Source organism: Erythrolamprus reginae, chromosome 2 (genome assembly GCF_031021105.1).
Source record: "Erythrolamprus reginae isolate rEryReg1 chromosome 2, rEryReg1.hap1, whole genome shotgun sequence".
NCBI classification, from domain to species: domain Eukaryota; kingdom Metazoa; phylum Chordata; class Lepidosauria; order Squamata; family Dipsadidae; genus Erythrolamprus; species Erythrolamprus reginae.
This window is the reverse complement of record NC_091951.1, coordinates 281,925,560-281,950,757: the sequence shown is the minus strand read 5'-3', so window position 1 is coordinate 281,950,757 and position 25,198 is coordinate 281,925,560.

Genomic DNA, 25,198 nt, shown 5'->3' with positions numbered 1-25,198 from the left:
GTTAATGCCACTTTATACCGCACTGGTGAGACCACACTTGGAATGTTGCATACATAGAAACAGAGAAACATAGAAGACTGACGGCAGAAAAATACCTCATGATCCATGTAGTCTGCCCTTATACTATTTTCTGTATTTTATCTTAGGATGGATATATGTTTATCCCAGGCATGTTTCAATTCAGTTACTGTGGATTTATCTACCACGTCTGCTGGAAGTTTGTTCCAAGGATCTACTACTCTTTCAGTAAAATAATATTTTCTCATATTGCTTTTGATCTTTCCCCAACTAACTTCAGATTGTGTCCCCTTGTTCTTGTGTTCACTTTCCTATTAAAAACACTTCCCTCCTGAACCTTATTTAACCCTTTGACATATTTAAATGTTTTGATCATGTCCCCCCTTTTCCTTCTGTCCTCCAGACTATACAGATTGAGTTCATTAAGTCTTTCCTGATACGTTTTATGCTTAAGACCTTCCACCATTCTTGTAGCCCGTCTTTGGACCCGTTCAATTTTGTCAATATCTTTTTGTAGGTGAGGTCTCCAGAACTCAACACAGTACAGTATTCCAAATGTGGTCTCACCAGCATTCTATATAGCAGGATCACAATCTCCCTCTTCCTGCTTGTTATACCTCTAGCTATGCAGCCAAGCATCCTACTTTCTTTCCCTACCGCCCAACCGTACTGTTCACCCATTTTGAGACTGTCAGAAATCACTACCTCCTTCTGAAGTTTTTGCTAACACAGAACTGCCAATGCAATACTCAGATTGAGGATTCCTTTTCCCCAAGTGCATTATTTTACATTTGGAAACATTGAACTGCAGTTTCCATTGCTTTGAACATTTATCTAGTAAAAGCAATGGAAACTGCAGTTTAATGTTTCCAAATGTAAAATAATGTACTTGGGGAAAAGGAATCCTCAATTTTTGCTGGCAGAGGGTTGCTGGAGGCTGTTGCAGCCAGAAACGGAGTCCATTTTTACTGGCCAGCAGAGGCGCCCCTGACATGAGTGATTTTGCGCTGGCCACGCCCATCCCGACCCCCAAATTCAAACACAGCCCTAATGCGGCCCTCAATGAAATTGAGTGTCCCCCCCCAAAATACATATTTTATTTTTTCCAACATACGATAAAAAACAGTACATACGTACAAACACTAAAACCATGCTTAAAATAAAACATATATAAAATTTTTCTATTAATCATTCAATGGAGGCTTATCTTTCTTCCATTAAAAAAACAATCTATAGAACTTATATAATATTATCAAATAAGAAAACCTAAAAAAGAGAAAAAACAATCTTTTCCCCACCTTACATTAAAAAAAATTACATTATAAACAATATCAAACACTCTATTATGCCAATATTAGTTCAGACTTTCACTACTACATTAGATTAATTAATCCGGTATCAATTTATCCTGTAATTACTAGAGGTTCTATATATATATATCTGAAATCCAAAAAGTACTTCTTATATCACATAAACTATATTAGAAAATTCTATATGTTTAAATTTGTGTCGTATCATTATATTGTGCTGCTACCAATTCTTATCTTGCCATCTGGCTAACAATATCTTACTTCAATTTTCAATTTTCATTAAATTGAATAAATGAAATTGATTTTGACACCCCTGGATTAAATGGTGAAATTTTAAAAAAACACCCTGAAAGAAAGCAGTGCCAAATAACTTTCTTGTTATTTTAGAGGACATTAGCTGAAGCTGACCAGGCTGTTTGCTATTTGTTGCAAGGAGGCAAATTATTGGGAGGCAGAGGCCAAATAGGGCTTCGGCAACACTCACTTTATTCTGATTCATTGGTTGATTGATTAATAGATTGGGTTTTTAGCTGTAGTTTTTTAATGTATTAGATTTGTTTTATACATTTAGTTTTTTACACTGTGTCCTGTGAGCCACCCCCAGTTTTTGAAGAAGGGCTGCATACAAATCTAAATAATAATAATAATAATAATAATAATAATAATAATAACAACAACAACAACACACAGAGATTTCCACCCACTTTATTGGAGGTGGGGGGAAGTGTGTCTTATAATTGAAAAATACTGTAAATGAATGAATTCCTGATCAAGCATTCAGACATGCTATGGGCAACATATTCCAGAACAGATTATGCAAATTATCATGAGATCTTTCTTCAAAACTTTTATCTGCATAATCCTCTTGCTGCTTCTGCGTCCACCTACATACCTTCCTAACTAACTAACGCACCGAGTCCTCGGAGACAGACGGGATACAAATCCAATTAATAAATTTTTACTGATGGAAAAATATCAACAGTGATATTTCCTTTTTTTTAATGCTCTTTATATGGTGTCTTAATTTAGTGGACAAAATAAATGAGGAAATGGCCAATCCTTAATGAAACTTTTCACAGGCAAGAACCTGAAAGATTACAATGAAATGTTTTGCTCTTAAATGACTTTTTAACCTTATTCATTTAGACTGGTTAACCTCTAATGCATAACAAGCTCTGTGGGTCTAGATCTGCATCTATGTTAGCTATTATCAGGATTTATTAAAGTAGCTACAGTAGAAATGATTCTGATTTAAAATAGACCTGGGCCATTAAGGGAAAATCTGTGATGTTATGAGTTGTCCGAATTCTTTGTCTGATTTGATCTGATTCCTCTTTATTCTCTTGCAAAATCTTCAATTGTTAATGGAAAAAGTGAAGCAATTGGGAGCTGGTCTTTTGTAAAAAAATCACAAGTAGGTATGATTGGAAGACAAACCTTTACTTCATCCCTGGACAGTTATTAGCAGATTCTTCTCCCGTGGCAGGTATCTTCAGAACAAAAATTGACATTAATAGAAAGCCTTTGAATCATCTCTGCGTTTCTTTCCTCCTACATTATAGCTGAAGATTATTATTGGGTGGGTTCCTTTTTGGTGCATTGAGGGCAGATCTAATAAAATAAGTCAGAGTCAATAGTTTTCTGCATTCTGGCAGATACTGTAAACTGCAATTATTGTGGAGGAGAAATGTTATATAAATCTGCCATTGTTCAAAGTGGATAACATTTGGAAATAATGCTATCGAGCTGAAACTGGTTTCATGTCTCCTAAGTTATCATGTGTTATTGGGCTTGGCTATGTACGTTATGTCTTTAGACATGCTGCTTCTTTGCCTCCCCTCTCTTTATTGCATTGGGGCCCGTGCGTGCAATCCAAAAAAAATTCAGCACAAGGATTTAAGTTCATATAAACTTGCATTTAGACTGACAGAAAAGTAAACCAAGGCTGGATTCCTAATTTGTATTTGTTTAACAAAGCTAGATTGTTGACTATAAACTGTCTTCACAATGCCAGTGGTTTGTCTACATATTTCACTGGAAAAACAAAAAGTTTAAAAAAAAAAAAAAGTTTCTAGACCATATGTGTGATAGAAAGGGGCCAGAAAAACTTTAACCTTCACTCTTGGTTCAGGGGTTTAAAGCTACCAGTAAAGGCATGATTCCCTCTAGTGAGAGAAACTCTATGAATCTACTAAGCTAAATTCACTTACCAAGTACAGTGGTACCTGTACTTACGAACTTAATTTGTTCCGTGACCAGGTAGAAAAGTTTGTAAGAAGAAGCAATTTTTCCCATAGGAATCATTGTAAAAGCCAATAATGTGTGTGATTGGGGAAACCACAGGGACGGTGGAGGCCCTGTTTCCTCCCAGGAAATTCCTAGAGAGGCCCCATGGATGCTTCTCTCCACCTTTTCTGGCCCTGTTTCCTCCCAGCAGATTCCTAGAGAGGCCCCACAGAGGCTTCTCCCCACTTTTCTGGCCCTGTTTCCTCCAAGGAGATTCCTAGAGAGGCCCACGGAGACTCCTCCCTGACTTTTCTGGTTACAGTTTCGGAGGCTTGGGTTTGTAACTGGAAAATGGTTCTTGAGAAAAGGCAAAAAAACCTTGAACACCCAGTTCTTATCTAGAAAAGTTGGTAAGTAGAGGCCTTTGTAGGTAGAGGTACCACTATACGGGTGTTTTACAGAGAAAGGCAAAGACGGGAACACGTGACATCATTGTGACAACATTGTAGCTTTTATCAGATGTCTGTATTACCAGCCAGATACGGCAATAGAGATATTGGTCACATGATCAAAATTTGGGAGCTTAGCAACAGGCATGCATTGATGATTGTTGCGCTGCCTGTGGCCCTGTGATCGCCATTTATCACCTTCCCAGCCAACTTCCAACAACCAAAGTCAATGGGGAAATCGGATTCGCTTAATGACCACATAATTCACTTCCCAACTGCAGTGATTCGCTGTGGCACAAAAAGGTCATGAAATGAGGCAAAATTCAATTAACAACTGCTTTGCATAGTAATGGAAATTTTGGCTTCAGTGCAGAGATGTGTTCCTAATGGTTCTAACAGTTCTAATGGTTTCTTTAGAACCATTAGTAAACTGGTGATGGTGTCATGGAGCCGGTTCTGTCAGTGCCGGTCCGTAGGCACCACCATTTTGTTTTTGGCTTCTGCACCTGTGTAGGAGCCTGGTTTTAGGTACTGTGCATGCGAACACACCCACACAGCATGGGAGGAAGTGAATTGGTGGCAAAGTAAATTAGAACCCAACCCTGGTTCAGTTGTGTTCCTAAGTCAAGGACTACCTGTATTGGGTTTTTCAGTTTTTCAGTTTACCTCATGCAAGATGAACAGTGTAGGATAAATTGTAAATCTGGCCAAATAAATTTGGTTAAATGAGCTTCTAAGGCAGTGATGGCGAACCTTTTTCCCTCAGCTGCCAAAAGAGCATGGGCACGCACTATTGCGCATGCGCAAGTGCCCACACCCATAATTCAATGCCTGGGGAGGGAGAAAACAGCTTCTCCCACCCCCAGAGGCCCTCTGGAGGCAGGAAATGGCCTGTTTTCCAACTTCAAATGGGCCCAGTATGCTCGTGTTCCACCATCCCCAGGCTCCAAAGGTTTCCCTGGAGCTGGGGGAGGGTAAAAGCACACTCCTCCACACCCCAGAACCTCTCTAGAAGTCAAAAACGCCCTCCCAGAGCCTCTGTGTGAGCAAAAAATCAGCTGGCCGGCTCACACATGCACATTGGAGCTGAGCTAGGGCAATGGTTCACGTGCCAGTAGGTATGGCTCCGCATGGCACCTGTGGCACCCATGCCATAGGTTCGCCATCAAGAGGTCACTATCAGTGAACTGTTGGACAATACTACTTGGTCTGTTTTGTGGATGTTGGATGGTTCAGATGGGAAATTGTGGGGGGTTGAGCATGTTCTTTTGGATTGGTTTTTATGTTGAGATTACTCTTTGGCATCATACGAATTTCGTTGCATTGGGTATATTGTGTAAATACACTGCTCCAAAAAAAATAAAGGGAACACTTAAACAACACAATATAACTCCAAATAAATCAAACTTCTGTGAAATCAAACTGTCCACTTAGGAAGCAACACTGATTGACAATCAATTTCACATGTTGTCAGCACATTCAACTTTGAACAGAACAAAGTATTCAATGAGAATATTTCATTCATTCAGATCTAGGATGTGTTATTTGAGTGTTCCCTTTATTATTTTTTGTGAGCAGTGTACATACAATGACAATAATGTACTTATTTATTTTATTTATTTACCCTAACTTTTTTTCTGATAGTTCAAGCTATCTTCTGCAGCCTGTAGCAGACTGCCTGTAGCAGTCCCCGGAAGTGCAAGGGGCGAGTACAAGTGCACTAGAGTGCCTTCCGTCCCCTGCCCTATTGCTCTCCTATATCTCCTATACCTTTCCTCTATTCCTATATCTCTTCTTCTATTCTTTCATTGATATATTCTATTCTTATATCTTCTTTTCTATTATTTCTTAGATATATTTTACTATGAGTATCTTCTCTATAACCTTCATCATGTATTTTACTATGTGTACATTGATATATACCCACTAAAACCCTCATTGTGTATTGGACAAAATAAATAAATAAATAAAATAAAATAAAAATGAGTTGAACAAGGGAAGCATGGCAGGCTGATAACCATCCTCCGTGCTCTATTACCAAAACGTAACTCAAACCTACATCTTCTAAATCTAATGCTTTAATCCCCACACCCACAATCCATTGATGTTCATGGAAGTCTAGCAGAGAAGGTAGCTGCTGATGGTATTTGGTAAGATGCCTGGAGAACAATAGCAAGACAAAAGAGCACTGCTGTATTTACAGATGGGCAAACCTCGGTGAAAGGCATGCCCCGACAGCCAGCCGGGAGGATGTTTACAGAGCCTCCAAATGCGAATATACAGAAGACACAATTACCAAATAACTATCTTGGCCTGTGTGTTCTTTTACTTACAGAGCAACGTTTCCTGCTAGCATTCAGGGTGGCTTGGAAAGCCTTCAAGGCAAATGGCACTTTTTGTTGACACACTGCTAGGCCACACACAGAGCTCCTACTGACATACATACACAAGCTTGCGAACGCACAAACAGCTTGCAAAAACACATCTTTCAGCGCACATCTCTGAGAGCCTGCCTTCTCCCCATGCGCCTTTCGAACCTTTGTGGTTAACTATTTGGACAGAACATTTGGAGGAAAGGAAGAGGGCATTTCTCAAGCTATCGTGACCAATCATAATATGCCACCTAATCTCCCCATGGAGAGGTCTCAGCGACACTACTAGGTGGTCTTTAGAGTCATTTTGAAAGTGGGAGAGCTCAGGTGTCTTAAAATCCCTGTTTACTGGCCCACCCTCGGTGCACCACAACAAAGGAAGGAAATTTAAAGGACACTAAAACATCTGTTCCTTGAATACAGGTTGCACTCACTGATGGGCTCCTATGAATACAGTCAGGTATGCAGAAATTCAGTCAAGTACTCAGAACCAGTAGAAAAATTTTGATATTTTTTTTTCCCCTTCTGGGCTCTGGGTATGTTTTTCCTATCGCAGTAAATGAGATTGAGTGTGTATAATAGAAACATAGAAGACTGACGGCAGAAAAAGACCTCATGGTCCATCTAGTCTGCCCTTATACTATTTCCTGTATTTTTATCTTAGGATGGATATATGTTTATCCCAGGCATGTTTAAATTCAGTTACTGTGGATTTACCAACCACGTCTGCTGGGAGTTTGTTCCAAGGATCTACTACTCTTTCAGTAAAATAATATTTTCTCATGTTGCTTTTGATCTTTCCCCCAACTAACTTCAGATTGTGTCCCCTTGTTCTTGTGTTCACTTTCTTATTAAAAACACTTCCCTCCTGGACCTTATTTAACCCTTTAACATATTTAAATGTTTCAATCATGTCCCCCCTTTTCCTTCTGTCCTCCAGACTATACAGATTGAGTTCATTAAGTCTTTCCTGATACGTTTTATGCTTAAGACCTTCCACCATTCTTGTAGCCCGTCTTTGGACCCGTTCAATTTTGTCAATATCTTTTTGTAGGTGAGATCTCCAGAACTGAACACAGTATTCCAAATGTGGTCTCACCAGCGCTCTATATAAGGGGATCACAATCTCCCTCTTCCTGCTTGTTATACCTCTAGCTATGCAGCCAAGCATCCTACTTGCTTTTCCTACCGCCCGACCACACTGCTCACCCATTTTGAGACTGTCAGAAATCACTACCCCTAAATCCTTCTCTTCTGAAGTTTTTGCTAACACAGAACTGCCAATGCAATACTCAGATTGAGGATTCCTTTTCCCCAAGTGCATTATTTTACATTTGGAAACATTAAACTGCAGTTTCCATTGCTTTGACCATTTATCTAGTAAAGCTAAATCATTTACCATATTACAGACCCCTCCAGGAATATCAACCCTATTGCACACTTTAGAGTCATCGGCAAATAGGCAAACCTTCCCTACCAAACCTTCCCCTATGTCACTCACAAACATATTAAAAAGAATAAATTTTAGAAGAGCTGTGCCTCTGTGTATGTGTGTGTGTGTGTTTGTCTGTATGTGTGTACATACAAATATATTTTTGTGTGTCTGTGTGTAATATGAATGTATACATATGGCATATATACATAGAATTATATAGTATATTTTGGATGTTCAGTAACAGTAAATAGATAGGGAAATTGTATCTCTTTGAGATAAGAGAGGCCCAAACCCTAACCCTAACCCAAACCCTTGACGTGAGTGATGTCAAGTTGGCCACCTTTAAGCCAATCACATGATCTTTAAGCCACCCCCAGTCACATGATTGTCAAGCCACTCCCACCTGGTCACATGGCTATACCCACAAAATAAGCTATGCCCACAGTGTGGTAGTAAAATTTTTTGCAGCCCTTCACTGGTTGCAGTGGAAGGGCTGAACTTGTCCTTGGAATACATGTCTTGTCTGCTCTATACATATCTGATTAGTAACCCATTCCATAAACAGGAGAATGTCCAAGACCCAGCTGAAGACACGTTTAGGTGAATTGAAGCTGAGCTCTTTTCTAATCTCAGTCATTGCAAGTTCGAATGGTCTCAAAGGAATGAACATAGAAAGCTTTACTGAAGCTGAATACAATGTGTTGGAAATTAGCTTGGTCTCAAAAGGCTGGGATACAGCACCCAACTAGACAACATGAGGCTCAAGGCTTCATGTGCCCGCCCCCCCAACTGCCAGGGAGCTGTCTAAAAGTTGCCAGCAAATCAGATAGAAGATAAAGAAATGGTTGACTGGAACTAAACAATTTTTTTTTAAAAAAAATGGAACTAAACAAAAACTGATTTTTTTAATTGATCTTGTTTGCTTTTTTTGATCACGCCAGTTTTGGGGAGAGTAATCTTGAGATGCCTTTCAAAGCCACATAAAGAGCTTGACCCCAAAAGAGTCTAACCTCTCCCTTGACATGCTACCTTATTCATCTCCTTCTGTTGCCACTTTATTCATCCCTTTGCTGGGAGAAACTGCTTTTTGCTGGCAGGAGATTTCTCCCAACAGAATATTTAAGCAGAATATCTAATCAGAATTTTTCTGTACCATATTTTCAACCCTTCCAGGCCACACCTCTTGGAGTTAAGCTTGCAAGCCTGGTTTCATCTGCAAACAAATCATAGTTTTCTTTCCTTTTCTTTTGAGTGAAAACAAGTAACTGCAAACTTTTTGTATTCATACATTGGGAAGGAACTGCTAAAGTATCCTATCCCGTTTAGATTCTTTTTCATTATTATGAGTCCCTAAGCAAGGACAGATGACCAAGGGAAAAATGAAGAACAAAAAGTTCTGAATGGTGCATGCAGATACATTTTGTATACAATTTATAAACAATTATAAGTATCATCGAGATTTAATTTCCTGCAGCTTTGTTGTTAGTGAGGCATAAATTTAATTGAAGTATAACCTGAAAAGCATATTTTACAATCAGATAAAGGCTTTGGCAGACCATTTAATTACCCAAGGTAGGAATAACTATAATGTTTGTTTGGTTTCTTTATTTTGTCCTTAGGGAAGTTTACGTGCCTTCCTGCTGGATGATATTTTTTAAAAAATATTGGGTTACAGTTTTATTGATTTTTTTAAAAGGTAATGGATGTTGGAAAATGTATGTATGTATGTATGACTAAAGTGGCTGTAGCATATGTTCCATAACTACCATGTGCATTACGCAGAATTACTGTATTTTTCGGTGTATTTTATTTACTTATTTATTTGTCCAATACACAATACATATTGAAGGGAATTCTCCAGCCATCCTGGTTGAGAAACGTCATAACTCAATGTGATATCCATGATCATTTCTCTTTCAGAGATTGTAATACAGTGATACCGCGTCTTATGAACCCCTCGTCATACAAAGTTTTCAAGATACGAATCTGGGATTTAAGATTTTTTTGCCTCTTCTTCCGAACTATTTTCACCTTATGAACCCGCCGCCGCCGCTGGGATGCCCCGCCTCTGGACTTCCGTTGCCAGCCGAAGCGCCCATTTTCGTGCTGGTGGGATTCCCCTGAGGCTCCCTTCCATGGGAAGCCCCACCTCCGGATTTTGCAATGCTGCAGGGGAATCCCAGCAGGGGAATCCCACCAGCGTAAAAATGGGTGCTTCGGATGGCAACGGAAGTCCAGAGGTGGGGTTTCCCAGTGAGGGAAGCCTCAGCGAAACTGCAGCACTTTTTTCTGGCAAGAAAAAAAAGCAACAATTATATTAAAATATCGGAAGGTAGTCATGGAAGATCCCAATAACTAGATCCCTTGTAATTTTCTGAAAATACAGCAGAGACTTTGCTTAATAACATTTTCTCTGGAAGAAGGCTTTTTCGTTGCACCTGCCCTCTGGAATAACTTTGCCTCATAAATCTGTAAACTGCAACCTGAAGAATGTACTGAAGATCCGGTTGTTTCTACAGACATTGTGATAAGGTATATATTGTATATATGAGGTACTGTATATGGTGATCTAGATCCAGTTCTGGGTAGCATCAAAAGAGTTAGTGTATACAGTATATTATAGGATCTAATTTTAGGATGGTAAGGAAACCAGCAGAGGGAGCATGTGAGTGAGACATGATTTATTTTTTTTCACTGTGATATGTTAAGGTACTAAATTATGTGAACCTGTGATAGGAATATAATCTATCGGTCCAAAACTATATTTTCTTCTGAAAAATAAAATCAGAGAGAAATTTCTGCATCTTTGCATTGCTATGTTCTTATGGCCAAAGGAGGTGATCCAGAAGAGAGCATTAAGGCTTGTTTACATCTGAGATAAAATATATTAACTTTTAGATGGTGGTATCTAAAGATTTATCGCAGTCCTAGGCTATAGAAGCATATATTTATTATGCATGTACAGAAAAAAGAAACAACACATAAGATAACACTTCGAGATAAGTCTGATTGTGAGGCAGCTTGAGTTGTTTTTCTGAAATTTTAGGCTATTCTGATAATGCAAGAATTAGTTATTTAGTTAGTTAATCAAGCATGTATATGATTACAGACAAAGTATATATAATGAATGAATATATAAGTACAAGCTTGGTTTTGAAAACATGATATTTTATGAATACATGGGGATTTTAGGACAGGGACAGTAGGCACACTGGTGCACTTATGCACTCCCTCTACAGATCTCTTAGGAATGGGGTGAGGTCAATGGTAGACAGTTTTGGAGGGTTCGGAAAGAAACTAGAGTCAGATAATGTATTCCGGGCATTGACCGTTCTGTTGCTGAACTCGATGTTTTTGCAATCAAGTTTGGATTGGTTTACATTAAGTTTGTACCTATTGTGATCTCTTGTATTGTTGCAGTTGAAGTAGTCATTGACAGTACAATGTTGTAGCATATAATTTTATGTGCTACAGTTAAGTCAGGGGCGGGCTACCATTCCCACCCCTACAGGAACGGGCTGGGAGTGCATGCCCCCCCTGTGTGCCCCCATGCCCTGATGTGCATCTGGCACTGGATTCAGCCTCTGTGCATGCGCAGAAGCCAAATTTTGCGTCAGGATTAGATTTCCATGTTTTTTTGCTTCTGCGCATGCACAGAAGCGAAAAACCTGGAAATAGGCTAAAGAGAGGCGCCATTCGCCCCCCCCCCCCCCGTCATGGTGGCTTCCTGCCGCCTTTCACCCTGCCCACTCCCCATGACTCTCTGCAGCCACAGCCGCTGCTGCTTTTTGCCCTGCTCACCCCCCACGCCTCTCGTGGCAGCAGCTCTCTGCAGCTACAAAACAAGGTAAGAGCTGCCAGCCCCTGCCATCCCGCTCGCCCTCACTCCCCCCTGCTCCCCCTGCTGCGCCCCTCGCCCCTGCTTACCTGGATCACCTTCTGCAGGGGCCATGGCACAGGGAGCAGGCCGGGCCGCCAATTCTGGCCGTGTGGCCTGTTCTGTGCTCTTCTGCACCGCAGGCATCTCTCCTGCGACCCAGGAGATCAAAGAGCAGGTCACACAGCTGGAGCTGGGGCAGGCCGCTTTTGCTTCTGGCCCTAGCTGCTGCTCTAGGCATGGCAGCGAGATTCAGCTGCTGTGCATGTGCAGCAGCCGAAATCTCTTTCCAGCCAGAAAAATTGCCAATTTCTTTGCTTCCACGCATGTGCAGAAGCAAAAGACAAGTAATTTTTACCGGAATCATGCTGGTGCGCGTGCATAGCGCGTGCACACTGGACAGAAATGGAACGAGCCTACATGCTCCATTGCCATCACCAGAACAGGTGTTCCCCCATTCCGGCTAGTAGCCCACCTCTGGTTAAGTTAGATCAAAAGTGGAATACAGTGATACCTCTACTTGCGAACTTAATTTGTTCCATGACCAGGTTCTTAAATAGAAAATTTTGTAAGAAGCAGTTTTTCCCATAGGAATCAATGCAAAAGCAAATAATGCATGCGATTGGGGAAACCACAGGGAGGGTGGAGGTCCTGCTTTCTCCCAGGAGATTCCTAGAGAGGCCCCACGGAGGCTTCTCCCTGCCTTTTCTGGTTACAGTTTCGGAGGCTCGGGTATATAAGTGGAAAATGGTTCTTGAGAAGAGGCAAAAAAATCTTGAACACCCGGTTGTTATCTAGAAAAATTTGTAAGTAGAGGCATTTGTAGGTAGAGGTACCACTGTAGTTCTAAATTTTCTAGGCCCAAAATTTCAAGCCTGGTGGCATAAGGTCTTGCGAACAGAGGAGAGTAGTACTTGCCTCATGAAATATCTCTGGCCATTCTCAATTGCATTAATGTCTGATATGTAGTTCTTCAATTATGATACAGTTGTGGGTATCTGAAAAAGAGTGTAGTGTTCTCTGTATAATTTGTATTACAATATCTATCATCGGGGTGGGCTGCTACCCAGACCGGAGGGGGGGGAACCCAGTGGAGTAGCGAAAATGGAGCTCCACCCCAGAGCACCCAATTTGCACTGAAAGATGTTGGTAGTAAAAATTTACCACGTTGTGGTAGTAAAAATTTTGGTAGCCCTTCACTGTCTATCATCCCTTGCTTTGACCTTTGATGAAAGTTGAAGTACACATTTTCTCACAGGTGGTCCTTATTTAACGACCACTCATTCATCACCCAGTCAAACTTAATAATGGTACTGAACCATGGTAGTTACAACCACACCTCTTATTTATAGCTCTCACAGCATCCTACAGTCATAGTATTCACAATTTGCCACCTTCCCTATCATCTTCCCCAAAATAATGGAGAAGCTGGAAAGAGTTTGGAAATTGCAGTCCTTACTTAATGACCTGTGTAGCCCTTGCTTAACAATGACACCATGACTGTTGGAACAGGTTTTCGATTCACTTCCTCATTACATAACAATTGAGTCCCAACTAGCATTTGTTAAATAGGGATTATCCGTAATTTTGTATTGATTGTTAAAGCCACTCAACTCCAAAAAGATTCTGGATAACTTACAGCAGTGATTTTCAACCTTTTTTGAGCCGTGGCACGTTTTTTACATTTACGAAACCCTGGGGCACATTGAGGGGGGGGGGGCGGCTAAAAAAAGTTTGGACAAAAAAATTCTCTCTCTCTCTCTCTTCCTCCCCTTCACTCTATTTCTTTCTCCGTCCCTCTTTGTCTCCCTTCCTTCCTCTTTCTTTCTCTCTCTCCATCCCTCTTTCTTTCTCTTCCTTCTTCTCTTTTTTGCTCTCTTTCTCCCTCCCTCCCTCTATGTCTTTCTCTCTCTCTCCTTCCCTCCCTCTCTTTCTCTCTCTCTCTTGCTTTCTTTCTCTCTCTTTCTCTCTCTCTCTCTTTCTCTCTCTTGTTTTCTCTCTCTCTTGCTTTCTTTCTCTCTCTCTTGTTCTCTTTCTCTCTCTCTCGCTCTTTCTCTCTTGCTTTCTCTCTCTCTCTTGCTTTCTTTCTTTCTTTCTCTCTTTCTTTCTCTCTCCCTTGCTTTCTTTCTCTCTGAGCTTCGCGGCACACCTGACCATGACTCACGGCACACTAGTGTGCCACGGCACACTGGTTGAAAAACACTGAGTTAGTGAATATTGGACTTAATCCCTGGATAGTTCAGTGGATTTGCAGCTGGCTGAAGCATAGATATCACAGGGTTGCTGTTAATGGCGAGTATTCTGAGCAGAGCCTGGTTACAAGCGCTGTGCCACAAGGTTCTGTTCTGGGTCCTATTCTCTTTAATATCTGTGAGTGACATAAGGGGAGCACACGGAGTGAAGTTTCCTTCAGCCGGGTCAGCAAAGTGGGGAGGGGGGAAAGCAAAAATTGGAGTTGCAAATAGCTGCAGAGCGCAATAAGATCTGATCTAAGCTGATGACTCTAAAGTGTGCAATAGGGTTGATATTCCTGGAGACATCTGTAATATGGCAAATGATTTAGCTTTATTAGATAAAGGGTCAAAGCAATTGAAACTGCAGTTTAATGTTTCCAAATGTAAAATAATGCAGTTGGGGAAAAGGAATCCCCAACCTGAGTATTGTATTGGCAGTTCTGTGCTAGCAAAAAGTTCAGAAGAGAAGGACTTAGGGGTAGTGATTTCTGACAGTCTCAAAATGGGTGAACAGTGCAGTCAGGCAGTAGGGAAAGCAAGTAGAATGCTTAGCTGCATAGCTAGAGATATAACAAGCAGGAAGAGGTAGATTGTGATCCCGCTGTATAGAGCGCTGGTGAGACCCCATTTGGAATACTGTGTTCAGTTCTGGAGACCTCACCTACAAAAAGATATGGATAAAATTGAACGGGTCCAAAGATGGGCTACAAAAATGGTGGAAGGTCTTAAGCATAAAACGTATCAGGAAAGACTCAATGAACTCAATCTGTATAGACTGGAGGACAGAAGGAAAAAGTGGGACATGATCGAAACCTTTAAATACGTTAAAGGATTAAATAAGGTTCAGGAGGGAAGTGTTTTTAATAGGAAAGTGAACCCAAGAACAAGGGGGCACAATCTGAGGTTAGTTGGGGGGAAGAATAGAATAACGTGAGAAAATATTATTTTACTGAAAGTAGTAGATGCTTGGAACAAACTTCCAGCAGACGTGGTTGGTAAATCCACAGTAACTGAATGTAAACATGCTTGGGATAAACATAGATCCATCCAATGATAAAATACAGGATATAGTATAAGGGCAGAAACAGTATGTCCAATACATAACTTAAAGACACAAACAGTAACATAAAGACACAAATCCACAACAGTAACCTTTACATTGTGAAATCTGAAAAAGGTTTCATGTAGTCAGACACCACAGAGTTTCCCCATAGATAGAATAGCATGCAAAGGAAGATAATAGGGTTCCCGTAGGACTGCAAACCCTCTAAAAAATGCCTTTGTCAAATAAATAGATTTTTTCTCCCCCTGCCCACTACCTATCCTTCTATTCTATTCTGTTCTGCCTCACAGATCCCAGCAACTGGTTAGGTCGCACAGAGTCAGCCACCTCTGGGCCCCATCGGCTAAACAATGCTGACTGGCGAGTCCATGGGGGAGAGCCTTCTCTGTTGTGGCCCCAACCCTCTGAAACCAATTTCCCCTGGATATTCGCACTGCCCGCACTCTCCTTGCCTTTTGAAAGGCATTAAAAACACATCTATGCTGGCAGGCCTGGGGATCGTGAGCTTCGCTCCGATCATTTGTATGAAAGTGGTATGAGTAAGTGTTTTAATAGTGAGTTTATTTATTTTTAATGTTTTAAACTGTACTATTATTTACTGTGTTTATTTTTACAAGGCCGAAATGGGACCATCCTAGTCTCCCTTAATTTTAAAATTCCAGCTAAAAAAACATTTGACACACATATATACTCAAAATATTACACGGGGCAAAACCCGAACTCAGAACAATCTACGTATATATATATATAATAATAATAATAATAATAATAATAATAATAATAATAATAATAATAATATATAGCCGCCCCGAGTCTTCGGAGAGGGGCGGCATACAAATCCAAATAATAAATAAATAAATAAAATAATAACAACAACAACAACAACACAACAACACAATAATAATAATAACAATAATAATAATAATAATAATATTCTGTGGCTTTATGTCACTGTGGCTCTTGTGGTAGAGGTAAAGCATCCAGTGTAATGCAATGGCATCATTAACTCTAAAAGGATTAGATAACCATGAAATATTGGCTATGTGAGCCCCCTTCTTAACACATACCCCCCAGAATAGTAATTATGTTATCCTGTAATGTGAAACCAAAGCTTTAGAGCAGTTGAGTACGTTGTAAATTACAGGCTCTGCTACACAAATACTTTGGATTGAAAGGTTTATCAAGTCCCCATGTAGCTGCTTCCATTTATGAACTATTGTTATTGAACGTTCCTCACCACCCCTCTCCCCTCCAGCATCTGATAACGCAACTTCAAAACAAGTCACGAAAATGTTAGGTAATTATAGGATCCTCTGCTTGCCTGCCTGTGGGTGGTCTTTTTCTGGAGGTAAGCCAGTGCCCACATGTGAGGATGCGAAAGAGTTTCCATTGAATTTATCAGTGTGAGAGGACTGACATATGATTCCAGCAGAGCCCTTCCTCTGGAATACAACCAGAATCAAGAAGCAAAATTATAATCCTGAACATAGATCAGCTTTCTTACACTTGGCGTCTTTCTGATACTTTGAGTTCAACACCACGTAAGTCAATTTCCAATCCAGAGCCAAAAAAACCTGCTAGTTGGAGACTGGGGAACGAAAGACCAACATCCAGAGGATTAACAGCATAGCAGGATCCCTACTATTTCTAGACTCATGTCAGCTATCCTTGTACTCTTAGAACAGTAAGGAGAACAAGCTACATGTTGCCTCAGCAACACAGTGTTCCCTCGCTTTTCGCGGGAGATGCGTTCCGAGACCACCTGCGAAAGTCGAATTTCTGCAAAGTAGATATGCGGAAGTAAATACACTATTTTTGGCTATCAACAGTATCACAAGCTTTTCCTTAACACTTTAAACCCCTAAATTGCAATTTTCCATTCCCTTAGCAACCATTCAGATTATTACTCACCATGTTTATTTATTAAAGTTTATTAAAAAAAATATTTATTAAAGGCAGATGAAAGTTTGGCGATGACATATGACATCATCAGGTGGGAAAAACCGTGGTATAGGGGAAAAAAACCAAAGTATTTTTTAATTAATATTTTTGAAAAACCGTGGTATAGACTTTTCGTGAAGTTCGAACCCGCAAAAATCGAGGGAACACTGTAGTTGGATAAAAGTGTATTGTAAATCACATAAGGAAAATAGTCCTAAGGCAAACAGCCTATAGTGCACGGGTGTCAAACTCGCCATGTCACATGGCTGCCACATGACATTTCGTAACATTTTTTCTCATCACGGAGTTGGGGTAGGCGTGGACTATCCATGACACATCTGGGCCACGTGCCGCCAAGTTGACACCCCAGTTGTAGAGGCTTCATCAGCTGTGAAGACAATGGTGGTCTCAAACCATTCATGAGTCATGAATTACTTTGGTAAGTTTGCCTACTTGAAGATAAAACAAAAGTTTGGCTATGTGCTAGTACTTAAGGATTTTTAGGGAATAATAAAAATCATTAGCATCAAATAAAATTTTCCACTTTGTGCGTTCCAATTCCCTGGATATCTAGCGTTGTCATCTCTGATATTCTCACTCCCCCTCCTTCTCTGTCTCTACCCCCCTTCTTCTACTATCATAGATATATACTACATAGGTACACATAAATTGACCCCTATGACAATCATTAAGTGTTGTACCACATGATTCTTGACAAATGTATCTTTTTCTATTATGTGCACTGAGAGCATATGCAACAAGACAAATTTATTTATTTATTTATTAGATTTGTATGCCACCCCTCTCCGCAGACTCGGGGCGGCTCACAACAGTGATAAAAACAGTATACAATGACAAATCTAATATTAAAAGTCTATAATAATAAATCTAACATTAAAAGTCTAAAAACCCCATTGTTTAAAAATCATACATACAACATACCATACATAAAACTACATAGGCAAGTGGAGTTATCTCAGTTCCCCCATGCCTGACAGCAGAGGTGGGTTTTAAGGAGTTTACAAAAGGCAACGAGGGTGGGGGCAATCCTAATCTCCGGGGGGAGCTGGTTCTAGAGGGCTTGGGCTGCCAGAGAGAAGGCTCTTCCCCTGGGTCCCGCCAGCCGACATTGTTTAGTCGACGGGACCCAGAGAAGGCCAACTCTGTGGGACCTAACCGGCCACTGGGATTCGTGCGGCAGAAGGCGGTCTCGCAATTCCTCGTGTGTCCAATCACACTTGGCCAATAAAATTCTATTCTATTCTATTCTATAAACACACACTTTGAAATCTCTATAATAGTATTGGAGCACAACCAATAAATCTAGGAATTGATTCTTAAATCTAGAATTATTGAGTCTTTTACTATGATCATAAACTCTTTCATTCATTTGCTCATAATTCTCAACAACTGGAAAAAGTCCAAACTTTAAAAAATGCATTGAACGGATGATGGGTAGTAAAAATACACTATATTATCTAATTGTTCTGTAGAGCTAGTAAAACAGATTCGTCATTGCAAAGTTAGAATGGGAACCCCCAAAATCCTCTACTGAGATTTTACATCTCTGGTGACAAATGTGACATTTCCTCAAAAACAATGATGCAATATTCTTAGACCATTAAAAAAAAGAGCAGTCATCCAAACATATGCCCTTTCAAAAAATACTTAAATAATGTAATTGTTATAAATAATACTGAAAGGCAAGATTTGATTAGAATCTAAGAGACAATGAAAGTCGCTTCAGAAAAAATATTTCAGTGAGTACAATTCAGTGCTAGATTATGATCTTTAGTTGATATTTCATTAAAAAAAAATCAAGTTCTCTGTGCGAGATCTATATATCCATATGTAGTCTGGAGTTAAATAAGCCTGGGCATGTCAAACATTTGCTTAATACTTTATACATGATGTACGTGAAAGTTTCCAGTCACCTTTCTAAATGGACATTATATACAATGCTCAAAATAAATAAATAAAGGGAACACTTAAACAACACAATATAACTCCAAGTAAATCAAACATCTGTGAAATCAAACTGTCCACTTAGGAAGCGACACTGATGGACAATCAATTTCACATGCTGTTGTATTTTTACAAAAAAGGACGCCGCAGCAGCACTGAAAGCAAAGGGCAGTCCTTTCACGTAAAAATAAACATGTTTATTTTTACGTGAAAGGACTGCCCTTTGCTTGCAGCGCCGCTGCGGCATCCTTTTTCATAAAAATAACAATGCTTATTTTTATGTGAAGACCTCCCTTTGAAGGAGCTGGGAAATCCCTCCCACAAAGAGATTCCGGGGGCGGAGCCTTGACCTCACCAGCAGGTTGCTAAGGATGCCAAGGTGATCACTTCCTGGATTCCATGGAATCCAGGAAGTGATTACCTTGGCATCCTTAGCAACCTGCCGGTATATGTGACGTCAAAGCTCCGCCCCCGGAATCTCTTGGTGGGATTCACCGTTCGGATTCGGGTTTGGTTCAGGTTCGGCTGAATTTTGCGTAAAGTTCGTCCGAACTTGCCGAACCCGAACACCGTTGGGTTCGCCCATCATTATCTATAATTTAACATTTCTGTATATCCAACAGTGCAGAAAATTATAGCTATTTCTTCAGAAAGAAATATCACATAGTGTAAATACTGTATAATCAGATTGAGTCACTACTGTATTTCATTCATTAGTCCATTATCCAATAGAAGTGTTTTGATTTCTTTTGATGTAGAACTCCATCCTATCCGGAGGAGCAATAATAGTGAAGATCGCTCCAAAATGCACGTCTTTATATTTTAAAATGAGCCGATGTTCACTTCATTCTCGGGGAATGTGCTTTGAAGCACTCTTGCAGTAGATTTACCATATTTAGGATGACTTTGCTAGATGAAAAACGAGTGCAAATGGCTACAAAGCGTGACATTTATGTTAAATATTGACTGCAGTAACATTAGTGGCACTGACTTCTGCCCTCCCCCCCAAGAAACCTTTCAAAATGCCATGAAAAATGTGTGGCTTTTAAAAGGTTATGGCACAAGAGGGGAGGGGTGGAAACCCCGAACAGTGTTGCTTTTCCTAATTCCCTTACATCTTTAGAGTTATTTAAGAATTGCAGCAGAAAGAAATATTTCTGGACTGTGTCGTCTGCTCTTGGAATTCATGCTCAGCCGATTAGGTGCTGTTTGATTTACAAGGAAATGATAGATATTGGAGTGTTTGTGTCTGGAGCACTTTTTCAGAATGGCAAGCTTCGACTAGTTCAATACAGTGGAGTTGTTATAAATACATTAGAATTACATAGAAGGTTTCTTTTCCATGCTTTGTTAATTACCTTTTCTTTACGTATCTTCTTCTCACTTGGAACATGTTCTTTTAGTATTAATGGGCAGGAAGGCTTGTGGCCGTGCTAAGATGTCCTCATTAGTGCTTACCTGACAGTTGTCATGTTGCCATCATTCTTTCTGGGAATGGCACATGTACCTGCTGATAGAATCAGTATTGGGTTGCTATTGGTATGAATGAAAATGGCGCACTGGTAGCGAAATTTGCACTGTGCACACAGCTTCTACATGGCATCGGACCAGAATATCTCCAGGACCGCCTTCTGCCGCACGAATCCCAGCGACCGATTAGGTCCCACAGAATTGGCCTTCTCCGGGTCCCATCGAACAATGTCGTCTGGTGGGGCTGAGGGGAAGAGCCTTCTCTGTGGTGGCCCCAGCACTCTGGAACCAACTCCCCCCGGAGATTAGGAGTGCCCCCACCCTCCTTGCCTTTCGTAAACTTCGGAAAACCCACCTATGTCGCCAGGCAGGGGGAAATTTATATACCCCTTAGCTATTATGATTTATGTATGGTTTGTTTGGGCTGTATGATTACTTTTTATAAGAGTTTTAAACTGTTTTTTAATCATTGGATTTGTATACTATGTATTGTTTTGTTGTGAGCCGCTCTGAATCCTCGGAGAGGGGCGGCATACAAATCTAATACATTATTATTATGGTTGTTGTTGTTGTTTGTTGTTGTTGTTGTTATTGTTGTTGTTATTATTATTATTATTATTATTATTATTATTATTATTATTATTATGTTCTCCTGTATACGTTCGAACACGTCCCACCATGTTTTTGCTTCTGTGATTTTTTTACTTCTGCACATGGACAGAAGCAAAAATTTGAGATTTTGCTTTCTGCGCATGCGCAGAAGCAAAAACATACACACACAGGAGAATAGAAGCTGCGTATGCACTGCACCGCTAGCAGCAGTAATGGGAATCCGCCCCTGGATAGAAAAACTAGAAAAATGTATTCAGTGTCCAATCAACAATGTATCCTATGCTTTTGAAAGAAAAAAGATTGCATGCATTGAATTCTTCCCTGTGTTATTTTCAACTTACAAGTAATCCTCAACTTACGATGACAGGCGGGAACAGAATTTCCATGGCTAATCAAGACAGTTAAGTGAGTTGTGACTGATTTCTTGACTTTTTTTTTTTTGCCACATTTCTTTAGTGAAACACTGCAGTGGTTAAACGAATCGTTTAGCAATGATTCATTAAGCAAATCCCGCATCCCCCATTAATTTTGCTTATCAGAAGCCAGCTGGGAAAATTTATTTATTTATTTGTTTGTCTGTTTATTTATTTATTGGACTTGTATGCCGCCCGCTCCGGAGACTCGGGGCAGCTAACAGCAATAACAAGACAGTGTACAATAATAATCCAATACTAAAAATGATTAAAAACCCATTAATATAAAAACCAATCATACATACAGACATACCATGCATAAAATTGTAGAGGCCTAGAGGGAAAGGGTATCTCAATTCCCCCATGCCTGGCAGCAAAGGTGGGTTTTAAGTAGCTTACGAAAGGCAAGGAGGGTGGGGGCAATTCTAATTTCTGGGGGGAGTTGGTTCCAGAGGGCCAGGGCCGCCACAGAGAAGGCTCTTCCCCTGGGTCCCGCCAAGCGGCATTGTTTAGTTGACGGGACCTAGAGGAGACCCACTCTGTGGGACCTAACTGGTCACTGGGATTCGTGCAATAACATGAAGCTCAGATGCTTCAATCATCATAACGGCATGCCAGTTGCCAAGTCCATGAACTTTGATCATGTGATTGTTGGGATGCTATGATGACTTTAGGTGTGAGGACATACTGTATTTTTTGGAGTATAAGTTGCATTGAGTATAAGTATAAGACGTACCTTAGTTTTTGGGGAGAAAAATAGGGGGGAAATCTGCCTACCAGGTCTTCATCTGACCAGCGTCCTTAGTCTGGTCAGCTTCAGCTGATTATTTTATCCCCTAGTTAGGGCTTTAAAAAACCTTCTTCTGAGGGAGTAGCCTTCTCTGAGTCGCCTCCAGAAGGGCGGCATAGAAATCTAATAAATAAATAAAATAAATAAATGAAAAAAGACTGCAAAGACTTAGGGCTGGAAAAAAACCTTCTTCATAGTGTCAATAGTCAATAGTGTCAACCCCTAACCCCCAACATTTGTCCCTTAGACTCTCCATGATTGACCTCTCCAGGTTCCTAAGAGGTCAGTAAGGGGCGTACATAAGTGCACTAGTGTGCCTTTTATTTATTATTTATTTATTACTTAGATTTGTATGCCGCCCCTCTCCGAAGACTCGGGGCGGCTCACAACATGTAGAAACAAATCATAAGTAAACAGACAATTTTAAAAATATTTAAATATTTAAAAAACCCCATATGCTAACAGACGCACACACAGACATACCATGCATAAATTAAACATGCCCAGGGGGAGATGTTTCAGTTCCCCCATGCCTGACGGCAGAGGTGGGTTTTAAGGAGTTTACGGAAGGCAGGAAGAGTAGGGGCAATCCTAATCTCCGGGGGGAGTTGGTTCCAGAGGGCCGGTGCCGCCACAGAGAAGGCTCTTCCCCTGGGGCCCGCCAACCGACATTGTTTAGTTGACAGGACCCGGAGAAGGCCCACTCTGTGGGACCTAATCGGTCGCTGGGATTCGTGCGGCAGGAGGCGGTCTCGGAGATATTTTGTCCCCTGTCCAATTGTCTTTCCTTTATCTCATATATCATATATATTTTCTTCCTTTCATATATCTTCTCCTCTATTTTTACATATTATCTTTATATATTTATTCATTTATTTATTTATTTATTCATTTATTCATTCATTCATTTGTCCAATACACAGATACATAGGAAGAAAAATAGACATGTGATAATATAAAAGAGGGTGGAAGTGAACTTAGAGGAGGGGATATATGAAAGGAAGAGAATATATAAGATAGGTGAAAGAAAGGAAAGACAATTGGAGACGGGACGAAAGGCACACCAGTGCACTTATGTACTTCATGTCTATTCTCTTCCATATGTATTGTGTATTGGACAAATGAATAAATAAATAAAATAGGGAGTAGCAGTGAAAAAAACCCTGCAAGCTGGAAAGAGACAAGAAGATCATTAACGCCTCGTTAGGGCTGAAAAAGCCTTCTTTGGAGGGAGTAGCTTTTTCAGTACTTTTGTAACCTCGATGGTCATAAAATTAATGATTGTCAGTCGAGACCTACTTGCATTCAAGATGGCTATAATCCCATTATTGAAAGTTTTTAATATTTTCACTGGCAAAATCAAAAATGGTCACTAGGTCTATGGCATGTCAAGTTATCTTGGACTTCTTTTGGTCTATGGACTGAAATGATGTAGCTATAAAATTTTCAATAGCGACACTTGTGTTGCATTATTGTATTATAAAAATGGATATTGATGAATGGCACTTCTTCCCAATTAAGCATACACAAATCATGTGCCTTCATTTGAATTATCTCTCTAAAAATGAGCAGAATGTAAATAAAAAGGATCAGTTATGAAATTCAATAGCAGCTCCTGAAATTAACCTAAAACATAGAATCATAGGAACCTCAGAGTCCGGCATCCTGTCCAAGGAAGGAGGTCTTATGCCAACCTGACCAAATGGTTGTCCAGTCTAGTTTTGAAAACCTATGGTAATGGAGCACCCAGAACTCTGTGAAGCAACCTATTCCATTGATTAACTGTTCTCACTGTCAGAAAATTGCTCCTTAATTCTAGATTGGATCTCTGTCTGATAAGCTTCCATCCATTTCTTCTATTTTTTGGTGCCTTGGCGAATAAATCAATTGCCTCTTCTTTGAGACAGCCCTTAATGCTCCAGACACATCAAAATATCCAAATGCTTCACTGTGGGTGAAGCAGCATAAAATGACAGTTTGAAATATTAGCCTCACCGTTTTTAAATCATAAACATTTCTGCAGATGAGTATTAGCACTATTTCTAAACTATTCAAGATAAAAGTCGCAACCAGTGTGCATATATTTCTGATAAACCTAGTATTTATGTTCCGGTGATGTCAGAGGTGGGTAAGAGAGAATATGTCCACTGAATTCAACAAAAACAGCAGAATTAACAGTTACCTTGCTACATAGGAAAGTAACCATCCACTGTTTTATAAGAAGGCCATTTACCTGACAGGGATAAAAGTGATAAATTAAAAAAAGAAAAGCAAAAGGTCAGTGTTTCATTACAAGAAAAATACTCCCTCCTTCCCAATTCTTTCAATATTTTATTTTAATAAAAAGCTGGACTATGTGTTATGATGAAAATATAGTCACCCCTACACCTTTATTTTCTTGTTAGCTTACTTTGAGGATGAGGTGAGAATTGGGAAAGGGTCAGAGCTGAAATTCAGCAGGTTCTGACACTTTTGGGAAATCCGGTAGCAGAAATTTTGAGTAGCTCTGAGAATCAGCAAATACCATCTCTGCTTGGCCCCAGAGTAGGGTGGGAATGGAGATTTTGCAATATCATCCCCCCCCGGAGTGGGGAGGGGGATTTTGCAGTATCTTTCACCTGCCATAGCCACCAAGCCACACCCACAGAACTGGTAGGGAAAATTTTTGAATTTCATTCCTGGAAAGGGAGGTGGGATTAACAGGCTGGAGAGACAAGTTGAAATTTTCCCCTTATGAACAAATTTCCCTTCTGGAAAAATCAGTGGTGGGCTACAAGCCGGAACACTAAATTGCACTTGTTCTGGTACAAGTTCAACACTTCCCAGTCAGATAACTCAGCACAACGAAATATCCCAGATCATTTTATTACAGGAATTCTCACAATAACTCACAGTTATGATGCGATTCTTCTGCAGTATAATCTTTCCCATTGTGCAGGTAAAAAGAGGTTGAATTGACCCCAGCTCTGGGTGTAGCATCTACATGCTGGCTGGCTTAGTGAGTGAAGACAAAAGACTTGCTG